Raw genomic sequence first — 27,749 nt, forward strand, 5'->3', positions numbered from 1 at the left:
TTTATTTATTTTAGTATTAAATTTGTGGTCAAACGTTTTACTAAACGTTATCAAATATTTGTACATAACCACTTACTGACTTTTTTATGTCTACCGGTTTCAAGACGTACCCGTCTCTTCGTCAGGACACCAATAAAACTTACATGCAACATCCCCTTTACACCTTCACCATATTTGTTGCAAAAAATATAAAACCAACACGACATGCATTTTAACAACAAACCCTTAAATGTACTGATTAAATTATGAAAACATTTTTTGTTTTAGAAATGGTTGAAAACAAGGAAGGGAATGAAGGAAGTGGCGACCATTATTGATTATTTCTACATTATTTTTCAAAGCCTTCCTATTTTTTATATTTTTTTTAAAGAAAGAAATATTAGTGTTCTTATAATTGACCCAAATATTTCAACTTTTGTGACCATTTTCAACGAGTTGTAAATAACTTACTATTAGAAAATGGAAATCAAGACCACAACCCGAATTTGAAAAGTTTCCATATCATTTACCTTTTATCCTTAATAATTTGTTTGTTAGATTTTATCTCCTGCATCTTTATCAAAGAAATGATTAAAATTTATAACGTGATTTGCGAATTCAGAGAAATTGTTATCGTGAAGACACCTCATCTGTTCTTTCACACGAATATAAAAATGTCTTGATGTTCATCTAATGTAAACAAAGTATAAAAACTGCATTTTAATTGGTATTTTAATTATTTGATAAACTGTTTTTATCCTTACTTTTAAGTAACAATTTATCTATATTGTTATTTGTATAAAATCCAGGTTTTACATTATTTGAGGGAAATTTGAATATATTTGTGGATATTTACGTTAAAAAATCTTATCCTTTTATTATCACGATTTATACTATTAAACCTACCATAAACAGGATATAAAAACTATTTGATTGAATTTTTCCTAAGATTCATAAATTATAATCAATAACTTTAATAAGACATTTTATGAATCTTATTAATTTATTTAACTGTTTTTGTAATGTAAATTAGTTTGCGATGTATACTAGACAGGACTGTTTAGGCAGGACCCTTTTCGTTACACACGTACTTTCATTGAATGAATGTAAAACCGTTTAAATTGATAAATAACATAATTACATTTTTCAATTTTAATTTGGTTGTCGTTTATTTTCAAAATAGGTTTTAACACAATGTTAAATGTCTACTGAGCGTGAGGCAAGCGTCCTAGACATTATATTTCCAATCGGATATCTTAAAATTGCTGTAGGCTAATCTTTAAAATGATTTAATCACATTGTATAAGTACAGTTAGATTTACTTCTTAGTTAAACCCCTTTCTCCTTGTCACGTTTAATTTGCCAATATTGCATTAATGCTTATGTAATCGGTACCGGTAAGGGCAACTATGAAGGTTATATAAAGGTTATTAAGATATTGTTAAAAATCGAAAATTACAACCAGAATTATATTTTTTTAAAGAAAAAAAGAATACAATTCTATTAAAAAAAGTTTTGACTAAAATATTTCAATAAATATATTTTCTTAAAGTATAACCGAAGGCACAATTTTAAGTAGAAATAAAATAAAATATCACATAAATGCACGTGAATTAAAATACTTGTATTTTTTTTTAAAACAAAAAAAAAAGATTTTGATTCAGCCACTTTCATGTTCGATTTATAAGCTTTAAGCTAAATACTTAGTCCTTATATAAAAACTCAGATACCTAAGTTTAGTCTGAATTTGAAATGGCGGAATCTGCCGGTCTAAAAGCAATTATATTTTACACTTATTTGTTTATAAATTTGTATAATTCACTTTATTTTTTTTATTACACTTCGAAGGGTTTCGAGGTTACTATCTCATCGTCAGGAATTGAACTAACTTATAATTACACGCGTTGCTATTTATATAATAAAATATTGTATGAAAGAGACAGAAAATTGAAAGAAAGAGAGAGAAAGAAGATAAAATAAATCATAACGGGAATAGTTTTAAAAAAGGACTTGAAGTTCAATTTAATTAAATTTAATTAACTGCAGCTCTGGTGTTCCGCGGGGTTCCCATTTAGGTCCCATTTTATTTTATTTTAATGATTTATTAATGATTTAAATCAGTGCTTTAAATTTTCTCAATTTCTACTTTTTGCCGACGATGCCAAGATTTTTGCCACTATCAATGATATATCACACTGTGTAAATATCCAAGAAGATCTTGATCGTCTATTTGATAACTGTAATAAAAATCAATTGTACATTAAAACCTCAAAATGTTATTCAATGACATTTACTAAAAGTACAAAAATTTTTACGCACAATTATACGATCAAAGATAATTCCATATCACGATGTAGCGAGATTAGAGACTTAGGAGTTATTTTTGATAATAGATTGCTGTTTGGGTCTCATACAACTTTCATTGTTGAAAAAGCTTACCAAATGCTGGGCTTCATTTTAAGAATTTCCAAACCTTTTAAAAAAGCAAATAAATTAAAAACTTTATTCAACACTTTTGTACGCAGTAATTTGGAATTTGCATCCGTTGTGTGGAGCCCACAATACACAACAAACATAGAAAGGATTGAAAATGTTCAACGAAAATTTTTAAAATACCTAGATTATAAAAATAATAAAACTCTTTGTACTTACAGCCAATCTGCCGAACAAAATGGATTTTTTACCCTTGAAAATAGACGCACTGTATCTGAATTATGCTATTTACATAAATTATTAAATAATAAAGTAGACTCTTTTAACCTACTCTCCAAAATTAATCTTAACGTCCCCTTTCGCGTGACAAGAAATAAGTATTTATTCCACCTGCCAGTCTGTAGCACTAACTATGCACAACACTCTTTCCGCTATCGTTCTTGCTCTAACTATAATGTTTTTTTTTCATCTATTGATATATTTTACATAACCCTTAATTTATTTAAATATAAATTTAGACTTATTAGACTTTTTATTTCTGGCTGCGATACGATCCCACTTACTATTTAATGATGCACACTCCTGAACACTTCCTCCCACACTAATACACATAAACACACTTATACACTTACTCTCATACAAATACACATAAACATCCTTTTTTTGTAACACAATTTAATAATGTGTATGATTTTTATTTAGAAACTTTGCTGGTCTGTCTTTAAACTGTATTTTTTTAAAATCTTATGATACCATTGTGGACTGTTTGTTTCTTTAAAATAAATAAATAAACAGATAAATAATTTCCTCATTTTGCGTGCGTTTTACCAGACTGCAGCAGTAAAAAGTTGATTAACTCTAGAGTAGGCAAAAACTTATATTGACTCTCTAAATTCACGATGATCTGTTTTGCTTCAGCGGTTCGCTATGCTCGAAAAGCCCAAAATATAACATTTAAAATATAACCATAAATGTTCATGTTCTAATTTTATTTTGTCATGTTATTGAGTTTTGTCATGTTTTAAGCATATGCATATTTATCAGATAAAATTCCGTATCATTTCTTAGCACGAAGCAGGAACGCCCCGGGATTGGCACGAGGGACATCATGATTCGAATTTTTATTCAATTTTGCAATGTCGCTACTGGCAAATTGCGCCCTCGTAAATTCAATATATCTGAAAATTTAAGAGCTTGGTTCCATGTACCAGCTTGGCTTAACTAAGTGAATCAGCTGTGAATTACTGAAAAGCAATAACCAATACAAAACTGAATCCGGTAAATTCTATTGAAAATATTTTTCTGACACTAGAAACATGTCATAATTTCAAGCTGAAACTAATATGGTATTTTATTTTGAGTTTTTAAAAATTGTGTTATAAATTGAACGATTTGTGTCAAATACAAGCAATTTTATAGAGCGGTTAATTAAAAACGGATTTTTTGGAAAATCGCATAAAAAATCTTCGTTTTTAAAAATATATACAAAATTATAAAATCGTATCAAAATTTATCAAGAATACATTTTTCAAATTATTTTGAAACATTTCAAATTTTTTTTATTTTTATTTTATTCAACAATGTGCACTAATGTATTGCAGTATAAAATCACATTACAATCCAATATTTCATATCAACCTTGCCAGTAATATGATTCAGAACTACAAGCATGGTAGGCAAACGCACCAACCACTGCTCTAAGCTCTCCATTCTATACTTTTCCTGGGAGTAACTGAGAACTCTTTACAACTCTTTAGTACGAAGTAGACTCGAGAGTGGCTCGATGATTTGGGGGCCACATGAGCGTAAGTACTCTTATGATAGAGAAAATCCAAAATAAGTTTCTGAGATATCTCTACATGAGAGAGTGCGGGTATTATCCTTGGCTCTATCCGACCGAGTTTCTCCAGGGTATGCTTGGCTACAACAGTTTAGAGACTAGAAGGAATGTGTATTTGACTACACATTTTTATCGATTGTTGCGCGGTATTGTCGATAATCCTGAGATTATGATGAGCATTGGTTTGTATGTTCCTGATAATTACCTAAGACAGCGTCATCATAGATTGTTTCATATTCCGATAAACAGGACGAATCTGCAGATAGTTATGCCTGTTGGAAGAGCTACCGCTATGCTGAACAACATTGCTCTGGATATTGATCTGTTCCATGTATCCGAAGGGGTTTTCCGGAGCAGGATTCTCCCACTACTTTGACATGAATCTCTTTCATGTATTTTTTTTCTTCTTTATAATATGTACGTTTTAAATATCTGTTTGTAATGTATATGTTATATTTAAATAAATGAATTGAATTGAATTCGGATGCAAGACATAATCTGGATTTTTTTGGTTTAAGTTTATAACGATTTAAACGAGCACTAAATAAATAGTCCATATCTTGACTTGATGTCCCTTATGTTTGTCAATGCTTCCTTTCTTATTTAAAAAATGTTTTTAACTATTCTTTTTTTATAATATTTAAACCTTATTCATTGTTTACATGGGCAGTGTCCGTTAATAAATAAATAAAGTATTTAATAATATTCCATTGATCAAATACCAATAACAATTTTCAAAATAGCCTATCATACGATGTTCCATTGTAATATTTACCCAATGTCTAGTTAACTCACGCCCCTCTCTTCATTTCTCCTCCTTTTGTAAAATCGAACATTTTCAAAACCTAATTGGTGCATGTAAAGGTTGCCTACTAAAAGCATGCCATGTTGGTTTTATTTTTTTTCGCAACTACTATGGTGAAGGTGAACAGTGAGTTTTGCATGTTGGTTTAATTGGTGTCCTGACGAAGAAACGGGTCTTAAGACCGGTAGACAAAGAAAAGTCAGTAAATGGATACATATAAATATTTAATAGCATTACGGAAGTTAGTATTAGCTCACTCATAGCTCGACCTTCATGCAATTGGAAGTGATGCTATCTACAATAATAATAATCTTCTCGGACCTTTGTACATTAGAGAAAGGGCCTATTTCACCCTAACACGGTGAACCAGAACGAGTGACTTCTTTGCTTATTTATTTTATTCCTGTTTACTATGAAATTTCAATTCAATTGCTGGAAATAAGATGGTTTTCAATAAAAAACAGGATTTTATGGTAAGTTTTATCAATTTTTAGATGTTATTTTTTACTGATTTTGTTAATTTTAAAGGTAGCAAAATCATTTTTCAATACAAACTTAGAAACAAGAATCAAAAAATGTAAATGTTTTGTTTTTCATTGTCAGTTTTTTAATTAAAAGTTCTAACGGCGATAAAATTAAAATAACTTACATTATTCGAATGTTGTAAAAATCACTTAGATTTTTTGTATTTTCCATATCTACACTTAATTAATATCAACTGATAATTTTTTTTTTTTGCTTTGAGCTGATATAGTTTTTAAAAATATTTAATTATGTATCTACCTACATTTAAGTAATATAACTATAGATATCCATAATATATTTACGTATATCTATAAAACATAATGTAGTTCGATACTTAAAAAGAACTATTTATTAAATATATATTTATTTGACCTTTTTAACATTGTAATTAAACAGTTTAATTGTGATTTTGTGCCTGTCATAAAAAGCCCCCTTGGGCGTATATCATAATAAATAATAAATGAAAATAAAATAAAATTACGTTCATACTTTGTGTTAGTTCAAGCAGTTAATATTTGATAAAGAGGTCCTAAGTTTACAGTAGAAACACCATTTTGACACAAAAGAAAAATGAAAATTTTTTTTCGACTACATTAAAAATGTTGATACTGTTATTTTGTGGTATTATGCCATATGTTTTTATTTTTTCCAAAACTTTAAATGGCATTGCAGCGTTCCTTAATTTAGTCAGATGTGATTAATTTTCAACATCATCATCAGCCGCCTCTTTTCCAATGGTGAACATATTGCCTCCCCCTTTAGTTTCAACATCTCCCTATCCTGATCCAACCGCATCCAACCACTTTCCGTAACCCGTTTTGTGTCATCGGAGTGATAACTTAATCAAAATAAATAAATAAAAAATATTAGCAAATTGTAACCATTTGTCAATGACATAACCTATCTGATTGTCCGAGGAGTGGCCAAAAAATCATTGTAATTTCCTACTATGCAAGAGTATTGGGTTTGATACGCAACATGTTTGACATGAAATATTTATTTAGAGATATATTTGTACACTGATTTTCTCAAATTGAACGGTTTGGTCAGGAAGAAAGAAATTGCTTCAAGGCAGCATACTCGCTCTGATGCATACGTATGTAAACTGTTAATGTTTACAAAGTGTTTAAATAAATATATAGTCCTTGGACTCAAAGCGTAAAACTGATCACTTACATTCATATAGCCAAAAGGATCGAGATACGCTGCTGTTGGTGTACTTGTGTAGTGACCTTTGCACCATTAGGTGCGGAAAATAAAACTTCAAAATAGTAAATACTCGATTGTTTGCAAAAAAAAAAATGGTTTATATTTTCCAAAAAGAAGTAATTTGATATTTTTGTGTACAATATCCTCTAGTTACGCACCACCGTATATTTCATATAAGTACTCAGTTTAGGTTTCTTAAGATTAGATTAATGGCAAACTAGACTTATGACCGCCACGAGGGTCCATGTGACATTTTCCATTTAAATTAACTACCTTAATTATTTCCCATACAGCAGCACCTCAAGTCATTCCCCATTATCCAATTTCTAAATTACATACAACGAGCTGAACCTAGGAATGTTTGGCCATTGCTAAATTTAAGTGCTATACTTGCAAATAAATAAAATGAAAAATATCGAAAGTTCGATATCACTTATTGGATTTAGTTCAAATTAAATATATGTACATTGTAATGGGACATCACTTTATTTTCCAATGTCTTTTGAAAAGTAAGTAAACCTTTAACATTTCCGTGTGAAAAATATATGCTGCTACGCAGAGTTATTGTTTACTTTGTCATTAGGATAGAATTTTATTCTCCTGGTGCCGCGGCTCACTCTCACCGCCTTCCCCGCGCTGGACTTACGTATAAACCTTCTTGACTGTTCTACTCCGCGACGCGTTCCTTCCCCTTGTCTACTGATCTTCATTGTTCTTGAGTTGTACAGAATTTTCGGACCTGTTGCACGGACTAGAGTACCCCCTTTTGTGAGTTTTACAGTCTAATTTTGCGTTGTCACATTTAACGAAGAATTTTTTTAAGTGTGAATATAAAAACTAATATAGTGGTCCGGTTATTAGTGTTTAAGACCAAAATTATTCGTACGATCAGTATCGAAAGCTAATTGCGCAGTTTTTGTAAACGACATCGACAGTTATTCTCGATCCAAAAACTCACTGCGCGTTACCTGATAACTAGATAATAAGGACCTAGCTGCGTTCTTTTTCTTTACTTAAAGCCGACAAAGTAAATTTCGTTTGAATATGTCTCACGCTAATTTACATGTTTGAATTTGGACATAACAGTACCATCATGACGCTATTCTAACGGCCATATAGCCGGAGACAGTACGTAATTGAGTCACTATAAAATGAGACTTTCGTGTAGTAAACCGTTATTATTTGCTAGAATTCAAGAAGCGATCATTGAATAAAACCTAAAAATACTCCAGACAAATTTCCTTCGATTTTTTAAGCAGGAAACATGTGTATCCACCCCGGCTGTAAAAATTCCAACTGCGGTCTGCGTCGCTGATAATTCGTAATGTTTCCCCCTAAATTGGACTTAAATTCTTTTTTAAAAAATCAGTCAAATGTGTTGTTATTTAAAAATACTTTGAACAACGAATCGGTGAGGTGTTCCACACTAGTTGCTTACTAACTCAGAAAGCGCAGAAAACTCGTCTAGCGACAGTGCTTACGTGTGTGATCTAATAAATTTTGATAATTGTACGTGCATTTGAAGTACTTACTAGTACATAGCTCCACAAGACATTTCGATACTAGCCGCAAAAGTGCGCCGACTCACCTAGTAACAATGCGCGTGAGCTGGAAACAACATTAATTTCGCGCCCTTTTGATACTCTAGTATGCGTCTGTTTTGATAGGCACATGACCCATTGTACCTTATTCATCTCACCTAGCAACCGTTCGATTTTTTTCCAGAGGTCTTTCTTCTGACTGTCAAGTTTCTTATATCTTATATTATAATTATGTCAATAATGTTCACACTAAATAACAACACCTACTTGTCTAGGTTGATATCTATTATGCATAATAATTATAAAGTAATTTTTGCCAATAAATGATTACTGTTGTAGACGTAACGCCGCATATGAAAACCTAGCGGCCCTTCCTGGGGCTTTTTGATATATTTTTAACATAGCAACTTCTGTATATGCATGCGAGGTACTACCCTCTCAATAAATACTAGCATTTGTCGCTTTTGGGGATGGTCATCGCCATACTGAAGAATGCATAGAAAATGAATTATTTAATAAAATATTATTGACTGCCTACTTTGTTATTTATTGTGTCATAGATATATTTTTGTTCAAATTTCTGTTTGAATGTTAATTGCCGCGCGGTTAGCAATGAACTGTGGTCGAGTAGTGGGAGGGGGGCGTCCTTGTATGTGGCGCGAGAGAGACGGATAGAGTGGGCGAATGCGCTGGCTATCTCTCTTGCCACGTGATTGGCCAACCTAATACCGCTCGCTATTGGTCTAGCAGCGACGCCACCTGGCGAAATATGTTGTATATATAGGCTCGCCGGGCAAACAATAAATTAGTCATTCGTCAATACCACTAAGGGCTTTTATTCTCCACTTCGTCTCCCTGCTTCCCGATTCCGCTACAACCGGACCTCTCTGCCACCTGGAAAATTTGACCACCGCTACCCCCTGAATTTGAAACACGGATACTCTCCAGATTAGATTTTGAACCCCGGATAACTTGGACCCTTGGCTACATCCCTAGAATACACACGCTGTTCTCACCGATGAAGCAATATCGGCTTTACAAACCGGCTGCCCGCTTCAGGATTGTGGCCCCCAGTGCTACCTACTAGTGACCCCACAAGGGATGTTTAGGCAGCGGTACTTTCCCAGGAGTTTATCGTTTGCCAGCCACGGCTGCTCTACGCCTGGCCATTTTACTGTGACGCCTGCACCTACAGTTTACAGTTCTTGTGACTGACGCGTTTGTTACGGGAAAGACAGTGACCCGTTGCATCTGTTTTCATTGCATTACCTCGTTATTATTTAAATGAACATTAAAAATAAGAAATTCTTAATTATTAAAAAAAAACACCATTAAAACTTCCATTAGCCCTTCCGTAAAGTTGCTACGTGTCACTTGGTATTTCTTTCCAACGTCACCATTGCCGTTGATAAGATCTTATTGAAATAATAAATTATTATTAATGTGCACGTAATATGCTTAAACGTTAGCCTTATTTATCGCGATAACCTACGTTTCGGATTTAATTCCAAAAAAAAATTACATCGCATACATATGTAGATTCAAAGATATTTCTATACTGTATTTGCATATGAATCTTTAAGCCTATTCTGCCTTTATGGGCAAAACGGAAGCTATTCGACAAAAATCACACAATAAATTAAATATGAGGAAATATTCGAAAGAAAATTTAGAACCATTTGATATGGAGCTATTCCATGTCCATTTTATTAAAAAGGTTTTTTGTAAAACAGAAAGCCACGGATCGAGTAACGCTAGGGATTAGTCTTAGATATAAAGTAAGAAATAAAATCATAAAAAACTAAAACTGGAGTGCTGGACATTATTAAAAAAGTTGCAACATTGAAGTGGCACTGGGCTGTACGTGTTGCTCGCAGCTTAGACGATAGGTGGACAAAACGCCCCCTGTACTGGCACCTTTCGACTACAACGATCCCAGCTCCACTGGAGAGACGATGTTGTAAAGCATTCAGGAACAGCGTGGATGCAAAAAGGTCAAGACAATTTGGCATGAAAAATGATGGAAAAGATGGAGAGCTTGCGTTCAGGAGTGGACGACTACAGGCTCAAAAAACAGAAGAAGGAGAAATAAAGCAAAAAGTTGGGAACCGGGTTGTAGTCCCGTGGTAGTATTGTGGACTTACGGGCCAAAGGTCCGAGGTTCAAACTTCACTCAACCACAACTCGATTTACATTTTTCCAGCACAAATTATTTATGACTTTTAGGAAACGGTACGAAAATTCAAATATTTGAGTGAATAATAAGAACTCAAAGTATTTATCTTTTTATTTAAAAAAAAAGCAGTAACATAAACATTTAAGTACACGGTACGATAAAATCACTGTTTATGTATTTATTTATAGTAGCAGGCAAACGCTAACTGGTACGACATGAGGCCGGCTGATCTCCACTAAATTAACTTAAGCGGAAGTTTACAAAATAAATAATACAATTAAGTATAATAAATGCTTTATAATTTTACCCTGTCGTGTGGATACGACCGGGGCGGGTACGAAAGCCTATTAAAGATGGACATTTTTCTTTGATGAACAATAACTATAATTTGTGTTTCATGCTGATAATTATGTCGACTACATTAAAGAATATATTTGGAAAATTTAACTTACATAAATTTAAATTAAACTTAACACGAATGTAAATTAACATCTCGCCGTTAAAAAATAAATACATTAAAATATATACATCTTGCTTTTTTTACGCTTATTTATGTATATATTATATATACGAAGGTCGAAAATCCTCTTCTTTCTACAAGTTTTCTGGCTTCCGTTCCTTAATTTATGACCGCAGACCATAATAAATTATAGTATATTGTGACATCAGCTGTTCTTTAAATAAAGCTTCTTTCATTTATATAAGTAAATCTAATTGTATTCTCGTGGAAATCAAATAACTGTTTTATATTATTCAGTTTTTAATTTTTTAATTTTATTTAGTTTTTTACATATGTATCACAGCAATTTACATTTAATTATCTAAAAAATTAATAGGTTAGTTAAATAGTAAACGTATAAATACAGATTTTTTGTTTTTGCTCGTGAGTCATCTAAACTACTTGGCTAGGAATAGCTTTCTCGTTAAAATTTAGTAAAAGACGTATTTTTTAAAGTTGTTTTTGTCATTTGTAAATATTATTTACTTATATAAAACATTTTTATCAATTTTGTCAGTTTTTTTAACTTGAAGTTAAGATATAATATTTATAAAATTATTTATAAATAAGATACACGTAAATACAGTATTATTACTAGAGCACACATAATAATATAATGTTCATGAGTGCCCCATTTCCAGATTTAAAAAGAATAAACATAAACGATAAACATCTAAATCCTATGTCATAACCAGTAAAACTAGAAATCAATTAATCTATCTGTTTACATACACACAATTTTTTTTCTATTTAAAATTACCACCTAATTGCTTTAACTGCCTGCTTCCGCGTTTAAAGACGGTGAATTTATTTTTATTTTGGAAAAATATAATATTACAAATAAATACAATGTTTTATTATTAAAAGACCATACATAAAAAATATGCCGATGTGTGCCCAACTTCGAGATAAAAAAGTAAATAATAAATATATCACTAATACCTAAATCTTAAGTGATTACCAGTAAAACTAGAAATCAACTTGGGTTTTTCTACGTTGGACAACAATTTCCCTGACTCCCTCCAACCAATATAGATTGAAAATGCAGCCAACACCTTCCTCAGCCTGGAAATCCTACCACACTTTCATTAATCTGGGATAGGTATTACTGCCTTTAAGCCAAAAAAATATTAACTCCTCTCTGTAGAAACAGACCCCAATTGGAGTGTCTGGTATTATGACTATGGCAAATAAATACGAATTTTTCCCTTTTGAGATTCGTGACCGCTACTGACCGCTACTGACCTCAATATATACTGTTGACCATGTATCAATCAATTGGATATCGGTTTGGTTTTTTTAATGTAACTTTTATCACTGATTTTTGAGCTGTAGCTCCTGAAACCATAGTCGTTTTAGTGCAGCGTCCTCAGACAGCCAGACCATACGTCAGAATTGAATGTACCAATCCATGATACAATTGTTTTTGTTCTTTTATCCAGGGTATATTAATTTCTTAAAGGTATGATAAAATGAATCAAACGTTTTGTTTTATTAGAAGTTTCTTCAGATTGTAGGTGCCATCTCATGAACTTATCTATTTTTAAACCAAAATATTTTACACTAGTGACCTTTTCCAATATTATACATATACAATTTACACAATTTATGCAATGATGCAATTTTAATTAATATCTGAAATAACCTAATCGTTACGTAAATAAGTTCTTAATTTTTTATTTTTAATGTTTAAGTTTCTAGAAATCTCAAAGACATTTGATCATAGCCTGTATAGTGTATTTTTGTATTTATTCATTCTTTTCTGTGCTCAGGTGGTTGAAGAATACAGTTCTGAGTGTGAAATAGAACCACAACCCTGGACGAGTGCTTTCGACTTGATAGCTACTCTCAAGTATAAATCCTGTGAAAGGAAATTGAGTGGAGATAAATCCGTCTCGTACCTCGTAGTGTAGTAGTAAGAGCATTTGCCTTCTATTCTTGAGGCCCTTTTTTCGATTCCTGGAAGGGAAGAAGTGAAGAAGTTTATTCAAAAGGTAGTTCTACACTGTAATGTTTCATGGTTCCATGGTAAGACTGATCGCCTCACCTTCGTGCAGCAGATGATCGAAATACGTGGCATTTGGTAAGCGGAAAGGAAAATCCGCTTATAATTGTGTTATATTAGCTGAAGATTCTTATAATATTAACGAGGGAGTTTGTTTCTTGATGTATGAAAAGTAGAGTGGTCTCTCGGTAATCCGGCAGATATCGGTCAATCGGCGATCAATTATAATAATTTGATGGACAATATTTATTCGTTAATGATTATTTAAAAAAATATTTTTTGCTTTTCGTAACAAACCTAATGAAGTTAATCATCGTTTTATTGTTTTTTTTTTACTCACTTTTTCACTCTTTTAAATCACTATCACAATAAAGTTTGTTCATATCATGGTCGACATTTATTTATATTTATTTGTGCGCACAAAGAACGAACCAAGAAAAAATATTAATTTGCTGTGTTAAGTGTAATCGAGACTACCAATTAAAATTTATTTGCTCGTCAATCATGGAAACATTTTAAAGACTAAATATTTGTTATAATGTCAAGTTCTCTTTCATTTTGTTTGGAAGTAAAGTTTCTGACACAAATTAAACTTCCCAATTATTAACCAATAGAATAAAGGATCCAAACTGTTATTATTAATAAATTGAGATTTTTGACACTCGTCAGATTCGGGAAACTTCAACGTGAAAAACTCTTACAAGTTTAGCACTTTAAGTTGCCAAACGCCCATTATGTAATTAAATAATATGCCTTAAACTTTTACAGTGTTGACTTTGGAAATTAAATAACTCAGGAGGGAAAATTCTAGAAAAAACGAAGCTGACGCTAAATTTCCGAGATAAAATTAGGCGTTCTGCCATCAAAATATCCAATAAACTTTTATTTTACTTGTTTTCAAATTCTTAAACTTGTTGTCGTGAATTTAATTTGTTACGAAAGGGGACCTTAATGTTTTCTCATTGTCTTCAATGTCTATCGACACATTTAACGGTTCTGTAAAGTTTTCAACTTGGATTCTTGTTTTTCTCCAGTCCGCATCTAATGGTTCGTTGGCGTTTTTGCATTCGATGCAAAAACAAGTTCACATAACAAACTGAGTGTGCATTTGAGAAAAATATTACTTGGATTAACTAAGTTTCTTTTTATTAGTAAAGTTATTTTAATCATGAGCCGACGTCGACTTTGAACGCGCAGAAAAAACTTATTTCGACCAAATTTGGACTTACAAAAGGCAAGCATTGCTCTTAAAATGCTATTATTTATTTATCGAGTTGGCGTTTATTTTGTAGAACTACATGATTTAATCTTTTTATTTAAAGTACTGATTCGAGAGAAATAATTTATTATTTTATTTTTTAAAAACAAATAAATCGGGCAATAGTTTCGCCTTGATAGGGTATTTTCAAACGAATGTAATGATTTAGTAGACTAAAAGTCCTTATCTATCTACAGTTATACAAGTAGGTACCTACTTAACTATTGATTGAGTGCATCATGCTTGGCGTGTACATTATACTGTAGTGTATCAGTTTTCGTGTAAAATAATGGCTATATAGAACTTCGACTTGGTGAAGTTTTCCTTCAAGGTTGCGTGTATTAAATAAAACGATTTTATCTTACACATTTATCTGGAGTTTAATTGATTTTAATAAAATAAAATATAATGTAATGAATACCCAACAGTACTGACTAAACCCAACCGTAATAACTTAAATTAATTTACGCCTTATGTGGTAAGTAATAATTAACAACGCTGTTTCAAATATAACTGGAATCGATTCTGGACGGAGAGAGTCTAAATTTTATATTTTTCATTTCATTAAAGTTCCGAGGTTCTGATCGTCCGTTGCTGACTGTTTGTCGCCAGCTCATGTCAGAACTACGGAGCGCAAGCCGAGCTTGGGCGAATACATATGCGCTGGCAGATTATAGAGATGCCCGGAGTCCCTTTGTTTTTACCATCTGCTCCAACTAGAAAGCGGAAATTTAATGATGATGAATGATGAATCTTTTTGATAATTACATCGAGATTTAATTAAACCACCTCTGATTTGTGAACGTATTATAATATCAACAATATGATAATTAAAGCGTTTCATTTGAGTTTAATATATTAACGAGCACGTATTTGATGCTTTTGCATTTCAATATTAATTTCTGACAATGCAAATCTAACTACTCTACAATGGAGGGTTGATGAATGTCTAAAACTAAATCAAATAATACGATGATTACTCTGTAATCACTAATATGCAATTCACGCACGTTTCTGAATATAAACGAGAATCCCTACTTTAATGATGACTTAATTATTCTGAAATTATATAATAGCGGTAGTTTGCGTGTAATTCTGTCGTTAAGTACTCATTTTAACGTTAATTACTTCGAATGGAAAAAGCTTCATAGAGTTTTTTTTATCACAAATGCTTACCAAATTTAAAAAAAATAATATTTTCAAGTTAAAAGTTTACATTCTTCTTTTGGTAAAAAAAGTAGTAGATTTTTAATCGATTTTATTATTTTAGGGATGATATCTAATATTTAAATAAATATTTAAACTATTACTATCTCCCCATTCCCGTAAGGGTAGGCAAAAATTTTAAAACGCCACATGCGTTTATTCTGGCATACATTCATAGATTTTTTCATATTTTAACTATTGTTACACGTGCTCTTCAATGATTCAAAATAAACTTAATAAAAAATTGAAAATGACTGAATTTATTATTAACATATTACAACATACACGGCGAACATTTTAAAGAAGGCAACATAGATGTCTAGGCATCTACAGGGCTTATGACCTGTCATTGGCTGGTTTCAGTGGCCACTTTACACACTGTGTAACATTCACCATTTTGCCCATATTTGAACATCTATATTACTTCAATTCTTTCATCTGTTGATGTTTGTGAAGTTAAAGAGCTGAAACCTTTATTTATGCAAGTGAGATTTATCTAATTAAATTATTTCACCTACATACTAGGCAACGCCTGAATTTTTTTTTTCAATTTCTATACTTCTTCATGGACTAGGTGGATTTATTAACAATATTTTGAGTTTGTCCAAATTTTACCAATTAAACCAGCCAATGATCGGTTATAAGCCCTATAGATGCCTAGACATCCTTATTGCCTTCTTTAAAATGTTCTTCATCTCTGTTGTAATATTTTAATGTTAACAGCTCCCCAAGAAGTTCAATCCAGTCCTTGTCTACAAAAATTGGGACAAACTCAAAATATTGTTCACTGAATTTATTTTAAATTTAAATGCGAACCTTAAATACGTTCTTTAATTTAAAAAATACTACTACAAAAATTTCTACCATATCCTGCTCTTTCCCGTGAAAGTAGGCAGAGAGGATAGAACGTCACCTGTGTATATCCTAAAACATATTCATATGGCTTGTCATACATGCCGTTTGAGAAGTCTGTCTGCTTTTGACAGGACCAGAATTGAGATTTTGGTTTATCTAATCAAGTCTTTCATAACCGTTCGTGTCCCACGTTACCGTTCAATTTTACCATATTATATCTGTGATGCTATTATTTTAATATCTAGTCGTTCCACATTACCCAACCGTCTTAGAGATCTTATCTTAATTTTATCATGCATGTTTTAGATTTAAATGTTTATCTGATTTTATCATCTATAATTCTGTAAGAGACTACATTATACTGCGTTCTCACTGCTTTTACCCATCATTTTCCGAGTTTGTTTAACATTTAAAAGATTTTGCCCCACAATTTCTTTTCACGCGGTGTGTGACATTGCGTTACCTCAAGCAAAAAACCAAACATCCTGAAGTTCAAACATTCGAAAAAAAATAAAAAAATAAAAATATAATTAAGGCCTGCTATACCAAAATAAATTAAACATAATAAATGAGCATATAACTAGCGTGTCCTCCTACTCACTGCCAATAACCGACTGATTGAACGAATACGATATTTTGTTTTTGTCTCTTTCACACAAACACTGGCCACAGAACAGCGTCTCTGTCATTATTGTTATAAGTATTATTGTCGTGCTCTTTGTTATACTTTTTCTTTTCCACATCCGCTCGAAATTCGAGTTTGTGGACATCACCAGTTGCTTCCAGGAGACCCTATCGCCAGCCACCATTTGTACCTCTTCCCACGTCAATCCAGCGCCCCTTTGTTTCGCCGAAGTAAAACAAATTTAAGAGGGTATTGGGGTCTCTTTCATTCGTATAATTATTATTTGCAAAGCACAGATAAATATTTTTTGTATTCAAATCCAGTATATATCTGCAAATTTAATTTTCCGAATTCAATGCAAAAATGTCCATTTGAAGATTACAAAAAATACTAGTTCATCATTTGAATAAATAAGAGAGATATGTTTTTTTTTTAAACTTTTTGTACAAAATGTTACTTGTACATTGGCGGGTTTATTGCCAAATGGCAATTTCTTCCTACCAACCAATAAAATAAAAGTTGTATTTTTATAATTCAAGTTACAGAACATATTCAATAGAAAAAAATAATTAAAAGCTGAAGATATATAAAAATAGAAATAAACGTATTTGCTTATAAATTACCTTAAATAAAAACTATTACTCAATGGGAAAAAGGAAAAGAGAGGAAAGAGGAAAAAGGAAAGGAGGAGAGATTAAGAAAGAGAAATGAAATGTTTCTTCAGACGTGATTTAAACAGAGATAATGTAGTAACATCTTTGATGGTGGATGGGAGATGATTCCACTGACGAGCCGCATGGACACTATATGAAGAAGAAAGAGGAATTGTGGATGGGTATTAAGAGAGATATCTAGTCTGGTATCCTATGTGGACTCGTGTTACATCACAGTCACACAAGAGTAAACTTACACACACAAAGAATTCAGGCAAAATTTTAAAAGTAAACTTTTGAAAGTCTATGAGAAAAAACCTACCTACCTTCAATTTTCGATATGATCAAAAGCCAAAACACGGAGAAACTTTACCATACGTTAATAAATAAGAATAATATTTAAGATCAATATTTTTTTAAGGCCGGCGTCGTCATCAGTGTCACTTTCACAAAATACCTAAAGTTTGTTCGGTAGAACCAACTCCTGTAAAGTTGTCATTATGTTGGCATGTATATTTTAGTATTCCCCGGCGAGTCGTCTCCCTATTACCGCCGCTCGGTTTACTCGAAGCGCGGTTAATCTCCAACCGGCAGTAAAAGTTCGCGATTTCCCGAGCGTTATCTGTCGGTTGCCGTTGGGGCGTATTGGACAACAGGACCTAAGCGAGCCCTAAATATTCCACTAGAATCCGCTTTTCGTTAGGAAGTTCATTATGGTTTCCGTTAATCGCACTCCCGCAACTACGATACATCTGACACAATTGTGAACACGAACACATTTGAACTACCTTTCAAATCCCATAGAAACCCAGGGAATGGAGGGATATTAAATGGCTGCTAGAGTGGATATTATCTACCTTGAAATAGTGTGATGAGCGGATTTCCTCCCATTTTGTAAATACGAATAAATTTTCTTTCTTAAACGATTTTCAATGGCGACTCCCGCTCCTATGATTTTATACAAATTTTCTGAATCAAATTTTTTACAATTTGCATAAAATGTAGATTCTTTAGCAAATCACAAAAAAGTGTCGGATTTAGAATCAAACTTCGCTTTTTATTACAATAGCTGTTACAAACTGAGAACTTTGCATATAAAACATAAAATCTTTTCCAAACGCTGATCGCCTAGAGTAAAAAAAGTTGATTCAAAATATAATTCTTTTGAAGTTTCGAATTAAAAATTTACATCTTCATTTGACTGTAATCTTCAGAACGTAGAAGACAAAATTAATCAAACTGAATACCACTAATTTAAAACGTGAATAGATTAATTTTTATTATTAGTCACGCTTTAATTGTAATCGTAAAGAAGTTTCTATTTTGTGTCCGGGCGGATAAAACATACAGTTTTGAGCGTGAGATAAAACCACATCTATGGACTAGCGTTTTCGACTCGACTGCTACTCTTAGATAAAAGTCCTAAAAAGCTAATCGTGTGGTTATAAATCCACTTCGTGGTGTGGTAGTTGGCGCATTCGCCTGTCATGTTTGAGGTTCCTGGTTCTATTCCTGGAAGGGTAGTAGTGAATTATTTGTTCTAAAGGTTGCTAACACTCCAGTATTTCACAGTCCATGGACTGATACCTGAAACGTAAGACTGATCACTTAACCTACATGAAACAGATGATCGGGGTACGCTACATTTGGTGTTCTGCGATGTAGTGTCCTACGCACCATTTCAAATATGGATAGAAATTTGATGATGATGATATAAGCTCTTTGACCGCGTAATCTAAAATATATACTTTATCATGCTTTAAAATTTACTAACTACATGAGAAAAAGGAAATGGTTGGCGCGTTCGTCTAGTACTTGGGTTCGATTCCTGGAAAGGAGCACCCAAAATATTGATTTTAAAGTTAGTTCTTCACTGCAATTTATCAATAATAATAACCATAAACAACTTTTTTTTATATATGTATTGCATATTCATGTAATATATTATACCTATCTTTATTACGAGAATAAAGATATTCTTATAAAAAAAATAATAAACCAACTTTCTTTTGAACAACTTATTATAATTTATATTTTTTTCTACCCATCTGTTTCAAAGTTACACAAACTTCTTTTTCAAGATATACTTAACTATTACTTACTTTAGTTATTCATTGATTAGTTATTTTTTTAAATTAGTTCTTTGATATAAGTTATGTTTACTTTGACAAAGAAGCTTGTGTTGATTTGAAACCGGTCGGTTAAAAAAAGTGGTTAAAAACAAAGTTGTTGTCTTAATTTTATTATAATGAATAACTACAAAGTTAGGATGAAATTTTCTCAGAGTCGCTGACCGGCTCATACTACAAATCCATCCAGCCAGTAGTCCCATAAATATCCTGGTTCCGTAACCTCAAAGTATCTAAATTAAGTGTGTCCTTTATTTGTATATTGAGAATTGGCCATACGGTGTTGGCATCACACCTCAAAAGAATTCAAGTAGTGACCTCTGCTTTATGTGAATGTAAAGAGGAAGAGTATACCGCAGATCACGTTCTATTTAACTGCAGATTGTTACCTAATGACAAATTTCTGATAGACATTTGCTTACTGAGTCCATCTTTTCCACTTAATATTCAACATCTTCTTTCCTTGAACTGTCCTATGATCAATAGTGAGATAGTCAAATATTTAAGAAAATACAAAAAAAAATATCTAAGACACGAAGTATATATTCTGAAACTAATAATTTACGAAATTTAAATTATTTTAATTAAAATGAAATAAATTACTTATTATTTTATTGTTCAGCCCTGTTCTACAAGTTGTTTACATGTAATCCGCTCGTTAAATGTTGTCAAATCCTTCGTTAATTTGCAACAATTTTACAACCTTGCAACAAAAACATTGGTAAATTAAGGCATGTATCACCCCAAATTTGAGTGCTTTGCCGAGAAAAGAAAAAAAAAACTACTAAGTTAGTGCTTCATGTATAAAAAAAAACAGATATTTTTACTTTAATGTGGAAAACATCTGAAGAATTTCTTATCTGTAGCAGCCAGTCCACAATTTTGAAAAAAATGGAAATTGGTGTTATCGGGTACAGCAAAGTTGATTCAATGTTCTGCTGAAAACAGTCAAACCGCTTTCTTACAAAAAACGGTAGTTAAACCTTCTGAAAATAATATCGATTGAGAAAGCGGCATTTCAAAATTTGCAAAAAATACCCAGACACAGCACTAGGAATATCTGACGGTAGATTCTTGTTCTCAGCAGTGTAAGTCACTCACCAAGTACAAGAGTCTGTCTCTTTTTTGGAGAGTTACAGTGATAACATTAAGTAAATGTGTAAAAGAAGATATGTCGATATTTTTTTTAAAAAATGTACCTTTTATGAAATTTATTTAAAAATGAAAATAAAAAAAAATTAAAAAAACTAGTGAATTCGTTGTTGATCATTTGTCAAAGTCAGTGAAGTCAGTACTGTTGTGCAGATTTGATTATTTATTCGTTTCATAAAGGTGGTATAATCTCAGTTTCACTTTTCTATAGTAGTCTGTTTTTTGCATTACTACGCTCAGTTATAAGTCTCGCAACTATTTTAATTCCAAATATGAGGGACTCTGAGAAAAAAATTAGAGTCGGACGGACGTCGCATCAACTTATGAAAACGTGTTTTTGTGCATTATATAAAATACCCAACTCACACGTGCTCCCTAGCCTACTTCCTCTCCTTAACATAGTTAGTTTTTATTCAATTCGTGAATACGGAATTTCGGGAAAACTGGGTCATAATTGGCTAATAGAATCACCGCACCATTAGCGAAAGCGCAAATCAAGTTTAACGCTGTTAACTATGATCATTGTCAAAATATGATACTTGATTATGGTTAGTGGGTGGTATGGACGTGTCCGCAATATGCAATCTGCTTTGCCGGTGCCATTTGTGAATGTTTTGACAAAATATTTGTCCTGTTTGGCGGTGGAATCACGAAAATGTTCTGTATAATCATTTAAGTGACGATAACTACGGTATTGAACAACAACGGCACATAACGAACCACAGAGATCGATTTGAAATGATCAAATCGCTGAAATATGGTTAGGATGTCGAGAGGTCATCACCATTCAATTAAATGAGGAAAAATATTGTAAAAATTGTGACGAAAATATTAAATTATCAATGTTTTTCAAAAAGCTTTATTATTTCTAAAGCCTACTCCTCACATAATGGTACATAGGGCAATGCATTGGTGCACTGATTGGAGCGTATTTCAATTATCTGTTACACGATCAGTAATGATGAAAACATAATTCTTATTTATTTATTTTGTATGGATGGGTGCCCGTGAATTGATTTGAGGTTAAATGAGAAAGATGGGTTACAATTGAAGTCATTTATTGAGTAGATACACATGAGTTACATCCTTACATTTTTGTACAGAAAGAATTTACAATAGCGAACACTGGACAGAGAGCTGTGGTGAGTGGCACGAAATGTCAAAACGAAATGTGTAATGTTCTTCCAGTGGACGACATTTAATATCTTGTCCGGGCTGACGTCGCAGTGGATTACGCGTTGCGGATCAAAACAGGGTTTAATTCTGCTAACCACACGTCTTTTGGTGCTGCTCTCCATAATTTATTTAAAACTTTAAGTACAAAGAATAAGTACTTTAACGGACTTATTGCTTAAAGCAATATCTTTCAGCAAACCAAAAACCAAATTCGGTCAAAAAGAAGAGAGTGGTCAAAATTGTGTACGAAAAAACATAAATATAGACCAAAAGATAGGTACATACATAAAATGAAATTAAAAAAACCCAATTAATTAAAAATAAGAGCTGTTTTTTAATTGGGAGGCATGGCTTGCACATATTATAAATGTTAATAAAATTTTAAAAAAGTACATTATGATATGTGGAGATAGGTTGGCCTTGTCGTGTAGTGGTTGGCTTTCTTGCCTACCATGCTTCCATTTTCTAGCACGGTTATTTAAGACTGAAAGAAAAAAGTCCTGAATTGAAATATTGAGATAAGTCATGTCGGTCTCGCGGTGTAGTGGTAAGCGCATTTGCTTACCATGCAAGAGGTCTCGAGTTTGATTCCCAACATGAAGTATTTATTCAAAAATAATTTAACATATTACGACAGACGTTAGAAACGTTTGACAGAAGAAAAAATAGAAGTCTAGGGCTTCCACAGGGCTTGCAACATGTCATTGACTGGTTTAAGTGGCCACTTTACACACTGTGTAACATTCATCAGTCTGCCTTTATTTGAATATGTACACTCCTTCAGCTCTTATATCTGTTGACGTTTGTAAAGTTAGAGATAGAAGAGCCAACGTCAACAGATAGAAGAGCCGAAGGAATGTAGATGTTCAAATATTGGCAGAATTGTGAATGCTACACAGTAAGTAAAGTAGCCACTTAAACCAGCCAACGACAGGTCATAAGCTAAAGGGATGCATAGACTTCTTTATTCAATTCTGTAAAATGTTTTTTATGTCTGTTGTAATATGTTAACATTAACAGCTCCCTAAATCCAGTCCTTGTCGACAAAAATTTGGACAAACTCAAAACATTGTCGTTAAAAATATTTTTTTATACTAGAATATTTTATAGCCCTTTCACTGGCACCTGAAGCGTAAGACTTATCATCTTACCTTCATTTAACAAAAAATATCAAGATACGCTGCTATTGATATTCCAATGCAGTGTCCTATCCACCACTAGGTGCGGAAAGAGAATAAGAAGGAAAATACTTTTTCAAGATGTTGTAATTGCTGCACGGAGAGAAAACAATTTTAAATTCACAAAAATTTGACGACATTTTAAGGGATGAAAATTTTATGATTCAAGGCGTAGTAGTTTGTAATCAATCCAGCAAATTCCAGGGGTGTATGGACAAGTCAAGACTGAAGATTAACAGCCAAGAGCCAGTTTCTCCGACCGAAATACACCCCAAGGTGCCACCCGACACGGCTGATTTATAAGCCGACGATTCTATCTGTGGGGCAGCAAGACCACATACGATCTGCCGCCCGGCGCGGTTGAAAATTGAAAATTATGTGTAACGTTACATGCACACAGCTATAAATTATATTTTATAGAAGAACACGCTTTTAATCTGTTTGTACTTCTCGGTTTTGTCGGCAATTTTCTTCCGTTAAATTAGGGAAAATTCAGTTATTACTTAAACTACTCGAAATAGGTGCAAAAGCACAATTAAAAAACGATTTTGCTTGTAATTCCTGACGAAACAGAAAAATAGGATTATTCAGCTTAAGGATTTAATTCTTAAGAATTTAGATTGAAAAAAAAAATTCTTATTGAAGTTGGGAAAAAAGCTTTAGTGTAATGTGCAAATAAAATAATTTATCAACAATATTTTGAGTTTGTCCAAATTTTGTAGACAAGGACTGGATTCAACTCCCTGGGGAGCTTTATATTATAAAAGTGATATTATGTACGCGAACGGAACAATTGAAAAAAATCGATTCACTATCACCAGCCAGGGGACGCTAGATATTTTTATACTCGTAAGAGGGTTGCGATTTCAAAAATGTTAAAAAACAACCCTAAACAACTATCCACGTTCTGTACTTGTACTCGTATTTATAAATAACAGTCAAAAAATAAAACTATTCTATTGAGAATATTTAACCCGTTTCTTTCAGTAAAGTTTTGGATTCGATTAATTTTAATTCAACGTTTAAAAAACTCAACTCACATTTGATAAATGTTTCGCCTTAAAAATTTTGCCTAAAAATTTCTCCCGCTGCCAAATGTAATATCTTGTTGGCCAAAATAAAATAAAATTGGATTCTTCTAACCGACATATTTATGAGGCGTAAAGGATACTTGACTTAAGCAGTTTTCATAGCCATTGTTCGCTATGTTTGCCAAAAGGAATACACTTTAACATTGTGTTTATATATATATTTTTTTAAAGTTTTTCTAATATTGTTGTGTAGATATTACTTATGGGCTATTTGATATTGCTACATACTATTATGAGGAATGAATTATTTTACCTGATAATTTTGAATGAGTATAATTTCAAAGGTTTTTACCAAATCAAGAGTTGTTTCTCTATTCAAACATTTTTATTCCTTTATTTAGATATTGTGTTTATTGTGCGGAAAAACAAAATACATTTTTTGTTACACAGTAAAACTTAAATCAAACGACACAATAACCTTAATAATAAAAAAATTCATCGTAAATGACCCTTTCTACGACATATAATGCCCGATTCGGAAATAAATTTTGGAAAAAATCACAATTAAAACCGTTTTATGTTTTTGTCTCATTTTATAATAATCTATATAGGTAAACAAACTGTTTTTGAATGCATTTATGCCATAAAGTCATTCAATTCAACTGTGTGATAAAAAATGTATTTTAGTTCCAATTATTTCATTCAATTTTAGTGTACATTTTCCACGTTTTTACACATTTATTAGATTATTTGTAGTTTTAAGTAAAACTGTTACTAAAGTTTGCATATTTAAAAAAAAAACTATCATTAATAAAAATACCTCTTCAAACAATACTAATTTATTAGTCATACAAACATTTGAAGTACTTTCACAGATTTCAGGATTTAAGAGGCAGTACCTAAAGTATAAATTCAACACAAGTAGTGTAGGATATACTTAGTTTAATGTAAAAAAAAACTGACATACCGTGATGATAGACCTAACCGATTTAAGAACTAATAATAACGATTTACAAAATTATTTTAAAGTGAATTCCGTCTAAGGACATATTTAAATAAAATTAAGTGAAATAATATCAAAGTATCTTTTCGGTAACATAGACTGCGAATTATAAACGATAACATTAAGGAAGTGAGTAATACTTCATACAAGTAAGAATCCTTCGCATGCTCTTAATGACCTAACCTCGAATTTAAATAATTTAACAGACGTATGGTGAATCTAACAGCGGGCTTAAGTAACAATTTGCTCATTTCATGTTTAGCTTTCCAAAACTTAAAGTAGTCAACGAGGAAACTTTTTTGCTCGAAGCTCTAAGAAACTAGGTGCCTAGCTGATTTGTGAAGGACTGTGAATATGGAGGTAGATACTTTATATCTCAGATGGCTAAGCTTGGGTATCTTAATGTGGAAATCTGTCGCTTAACTTGGGTTAGGAGACATAAACTGACGCCTATGACTAGGGTGGCCACAAAATTGGGACAAATAATACAATGGTAAAATCACATTTGTAATTTTCTGTAAAATGCGGCAGGCGATGATTAAGATGCTTAACTCACATTGATTTTGGATTTGATTTTTATTAAGATCACGAAAAAATAGTGAATTTTATTCAATCTTGGGCGTTATTCACTACCATAATTCGACTCTTGCCAATTGTGGAGCAAAAAAATAGTCTTAAGCAAGAACTCAAAAAAAAGTTTCTATGTGTAGTGACAGAACTATATTTTTCCCTTTTTTTATAGTCTCTAGAGAAACATTTCTAATTTTTTAGATGAATGAAATAAAAAGGTATTTCATAAAACAACGATATCATGCAATCGTCGGGTTTCGGAAAAAAGTTGGTAACTACAAATTTTAGAAAAATAAGATATCTTCATAAAGCTAGGGTTTCCTAGGACAGCGGTGCCCGTATTTTAACGGCCGTAGTGAACGGTGATGCGGTAGACAGCCGTCGTAACGTCGACTAGAGAGTGGTTTCCTAGTGAAACGGTGTTAAATGGTGTTGATAACACCGTTTTCCTAGGAAACCACACTCTAGTCACCGTTACGACGGTTATCCACCGCATCACCGTTCACTACGGCCGTTAAAATACGGGCACCGCTGTCCTAGGAAACCCTAGCTTAACTGGCTTCAAATAATCTTTATTTAAAAAGTAAATACAAATTTTTCATATTTTGTAAATATTTAAATTAGTTACGCCACATTTACCAAAGGTGTGTATAGTGCATTAACTAGGTAGAGGCGTTCAAATTTATTTGCTGCCTACTGGATCCAGGTTAAGATATTAAAATTCGTAAAAATGATCTGGAAATGTCATACTGCGTGCACGTGTCTTTAATTTTCTCACCGCGATTGCAAATAAAATATTTTTGCAATCAATAATTCATTTAATCCACTGTGTCATGTAATCGCACATAATGATAAAAAAAACTACGTCAAGTGCCCCTCTTTCCTGACCACTGGATCTGATCTTGCCTTCCACGAGAGAAGTCCTTAACAGTAAGGTGCCAGAACCCCAGTATAAGATAGGTAATTGCACTCATTGTTTCAGAGATCGGTGGTAAAGTAATTGAATATGACTTATATCAGCAAACCAGACCAATTAGAGAGTGTATCTGCCAACTAGCAAGTGGCGCGTTTATAAATTTAATAATGTTTAATAATATTCGATTAGCTGTTTTATTGAAATTTTTGATAAGGGGTACGTTTTTAACTAAAGTCAAAGAGTTTAAAGTGCACATACAACAACTAAAATTTTCGTTACCAACTTGTTCCAGAAACCCAACGATATGTATTATGTAACCATTCTATGAAGGCTATTAAATCACTTTGGAAATGTTCATTAATAAATCTTTAAACATGTAAATTTATTTTATGCTTTCAACCCAAATACTCAAATGTAGATAAGTATGACCAATCAATTTATTCCAGAATAACATCATGACAATCTAAAATTTTCTATATTTAAACATGTCAACCATTAAAATATTCTTTTATCAGCGAACGAAGATTCATGTTTTCTAGTTTTTGGACAAGTAAGAAACTGTTTTTGCGTCAAAAAATTATTACATTTTTAATCATGACTTTGGATATAGTCACCCTATTGATGTGAGAACTATTCTAAATTCAGATTCCTAACGCGTTGTCAGTTCAGCGCAAAAGGGTTGTGACATTAACGCGCGTCTTACAAACACTGCATAACATAATTAATCACTTTTTTACTCAGGGATTTGAAAAATATATATGAAACTGCTAGAAGCTTCGATTTCGGTATAGAAACTGGCCGGTTTAGGGTAATTACTACGGAACAGACTTATTCCTCTATTCCGTGATAATTACGTACATTCTCTAACAGTTTAGAGCTATTTGGCTTGTACTAGCATAAGTTCTCTAGCTTTAGGCTGATTGAATTAGAATCCTACGCGTGTGTGAGCACTTTGATTGGACTTGTAATTTTTAAGTTACGACTT

This window comes from Micrasema longulum, unplaced genomic scaffold, assembly GCF_059751315.1.
Source record: "Micrasema longulum isolate JH-2025_06_02 unplaced genomic scaffold, ASM5975131v1 h1tg000301l, whole genome shotgun sequence".
NCBI classification, from domain to species: domain Eukaryota; kingdom Metazoa; phylum Arthropoda; class Insecta; order Trichoptera; family Brachycentridae; genus Micrasema; species Micrasema longulum.